Source organism: Rhinopithecus roxellana, chromosome 5 (genome assembly GCF_007565055.1).
Source record: "Rhinopithecus roxellana isolate Shanxi Qingling chromosome 5, ASM756505v1, whole genome shotgun sequence".
In the NCBI taxonomy this organism is placed as follows: domain Eukaryota; kingdom Metazoa; phylum Chordata; class Mammalia; order Primates; family Cercopithecidae; genus Rhinopithecus; species Rhinopithecus roxellana.
In genome coordinates this window covers 141,711,449-141,714,549 of record NC_044553.1, presented here as the reverse complement: position 1 = coordinate 141,714,549, position 3,101 = coordinate 141,711,449, and the positions used below count along the sequence as shown (strand labels likewise).

At 41.3% G+C, this 3,101-nt stretch overlaps 1 pseudogene across 1 annotated transcript; it reads left to right on the top strand.

The window, feature by feature from the left end:
- Positions 1–2,546: 2,546 nt before the first annotated feature.
- LOC115897631 lies at positions 2,547–2,831 on the top strand (annotated as a pseudogene). The gene has a single exon (XR_004057392.1). The product of XR_004057392.1 is annotated as a 40S ribosomal protein S29 pseudogene (transcript).
- Positions 2,832–3,101: the final 270 nt, after the last annotated feature.

Genomic DNA, 3,101 nt, shown 5'->3' with positions numbered 1-3,101 from the left:
CAGGCATGCAGACTTCACAGGTGGGGGAAGAACTAAAGCCCTTTTCTCTCCCAGCTAGGAGGCGAATAGCCTGGAGCAAATTTTCAAGCCTGTCTCACCCTCCCCCTGGAAACAGATTCGGGAATGTTGAGGGGAGCACAGTGGGAGTGAGACCAACCCTTCAGTTTTCCTGGGAGCTGGGTTAGGCCTATGACTGTCGGCCTTCCCCCACTTCCCTGACAACCTGCATGATTCAGCAGAGGCAGCCATAATCCTCCCAGGTATGCAACTCCAGTGACCTGGATATCTCACACCCATCCTCCACAGCAGCTGCAGAAAGACCTGCCCAAAGAGTGTCTGAACTCAGACATGCCTCGCCCCGCCCCCACCTGATCCCTATCCACCCTGGTAGGGGAAGACAAAGGGTATACAATCTTGGGAGTTCTAGGGCCCCGCCCACCACCGGTTCCTCTCCACACTACTACAGCTGATGCTTTCTGGAAAGCACCACCTCCTGACAGGAGACCAACCAGCACCAAAATAGAACATTAAACCACCAAAACTAAGGACCTTCACAGAGTCCATTGCACCCTCTGCCACCTCCACCAGAACAGGTGCTGGAATCCACAACTGAGAGACCCATAGACGGTTCACAACATAGGACTCTGTGAAGACAACTCCCAGTACCAGCCCGGAGCCAATTATACTCACTGGATGGCTAGACCCAGAAGAGACAAAAATCACTGCAGTTTGGCTCAAAGGAAGCCACATCCATAGGAAAAGGGGGAGAGTACTACATCAAAGGAACACCCTGCCGTGGGACAAAAGAATCTGCAAAACAGCCTTCAGCCCTAGACCTTCCCTCTGACAGACAAGAAACCAAATGACAAGAAACTAGAAAACCGAAACTGGTGATATGACAAAACAAGGCTCTTCAACACCCCCCAAAATTACTAGTTCACCAGCAATGACACTGTCTTTGACACTGTGTTAGGTGCTTGTAACAAGTACAGAAGAAAGAGGCATGATCTGTCCTTTAAAGAGCCTCTATTTCAGTTGAGCCATGACCAATAAATTCAAAAGAAGAACAAAAATACCAATCACAAGCTATAGGTTAAGTGCTAATTAGTGTGGAGAAAAACAGTTGTCAAACAGTTGTCAAACACAAACGAAACATATCCCATGGATGGGTAGAATCAACGTTGTGAAAATAACCATACAGCCAAAAGCAATCTACAAATTCAATGCAATCCCCTTTAGAATGCCACCATCAGTCTTCACAGAATTAGAAAAAAAAATTCTAAAACTTGTATGCAACCAAAAAGAGTCCACATAGCCAAAGCAAGACTAAGCAAAAAGGACAAATCTGGAGGCATCACACTACCTGATTTCAAACTACACTATAAGGCCATAGTCACCAAAATGGTGTGGTGCTGGTATAAAAAAAGGCACATAGACGAATGGAACAGAATAGAGAATCTAGAAATAAACCCAAGTATTACAGTCAACTGATCTTAGACAAAGCGAACAAAAACATGAAGTGGAGAAATGACAACCTTTTCAAGAAATGGTGCTGGGATAATTGGCTAGCCACATGTAGGAGAATGAAACTGGATCTTCATCTTTCACCTCAGACAAAAATCACCTCAAGATGGATTAAGGACTTAAATCTAAGACCTGAAACTATAAAAATTCTAGAAGACAACATTGGAAAGACCCTTCTAGACATTGGCTTAGGCAAGGATTTCATGACCAAGACTCCAAAAGCAAATGCAATAAAAACAAAGATAAATAGCTGGGACTTAGACTTAATTAAACTAAAGAGATTTTGCACAGCAAAAGGAACAGACAGCAGAGTAAAAAGACAACACACAGAGTGGAAGAAAATCTTCACAATCTATACATCTGACAAAGGACTAATATGCAGAATCTACAATGAACTCAAATCAGTAAGGAACAAAGAATCCCATTAAAAAGTGGACAAAGGACCTGGATAGACAATTCTCAAAAGAAGATATACAAATGGCCAACAAACACGGAAAAATGCTCAATATCACTAATGATCGGGAAAATGCAAATAAAAACCACAATGCTATACCACCTTATTCCTGCAAGAATGGCCATAATAAAACAAAACAAAACAAAAACAAACAATAGATGTTGGTATGGATGTAGTACATAAACTAGTACAGCTACTATAGAAAATAGAGTGAAGATTCCTTAAAGAACTAAGTAGAACTACCGTTTGATCCAGCAATCTCACTACTGAGTACCCAGAGGAAAATAAGTCATTATTAGAATAATATAGCTACACATGCATGTTTATAGCAGCACAATTCACAATTGCAAAATCGTGGAACCAACCCAAATGCCCATCAATCAACAAGTGGATAAAGAAACTACGGTATATAAAAAGGAGTGAATTAACAGCATTTGTGGTGACCAGTATGAGATTGAAGACTATTCTAAGTAACTCAAGAATGGAAAACCGAACATCGTATGTTCTCATTGATACGTGGGAACTAAGCTATGAGGACTCAAAGACATAAGAATGATATAATGGCCTTTTACCTCGTTGCACTTCTGAGAGCAAGATGGGTTACCAGCAGCTGTACTGGAGCCACTCGCGAAAATTCGGCCAGGGTTCTCGCTCTTGTCGCGTGTGTTCAAACCGGCACGGTCTGATCCGGAAATATGGCCTCAATATGTGCCGCCAGTGTTTCCGTCAGTACGCGAAGGATATCGGTTTCATTAAGTTGGACTAAATGATCTTCCTTCAAAGGATTATCCAAGGCATCTACTCAGTGAAAAATCATGATAGTTATTTGTACATAAAATAAACATTTAAAAAATAAATAATGATATAATGGACTTTGGGGACTTGAGGGGAAAAGTGGGAGGGATAAAAGACTACAAATACGGTGCAGCGTATACATGGGTGATGGGTGCAACAACATTTCACAAGTCACCACTAAAGAACTTACTTAAGTAACCCAATACCACCTGTGCCCTAATAACTTAGAGAAAAATAAAATAAAAACCACCACCACAACAAAAAGCCAGAGTTAGATTTTAAATTTTAAATCATTTCATTCTACTGTCTTAAAAAACCAAATAAGCTA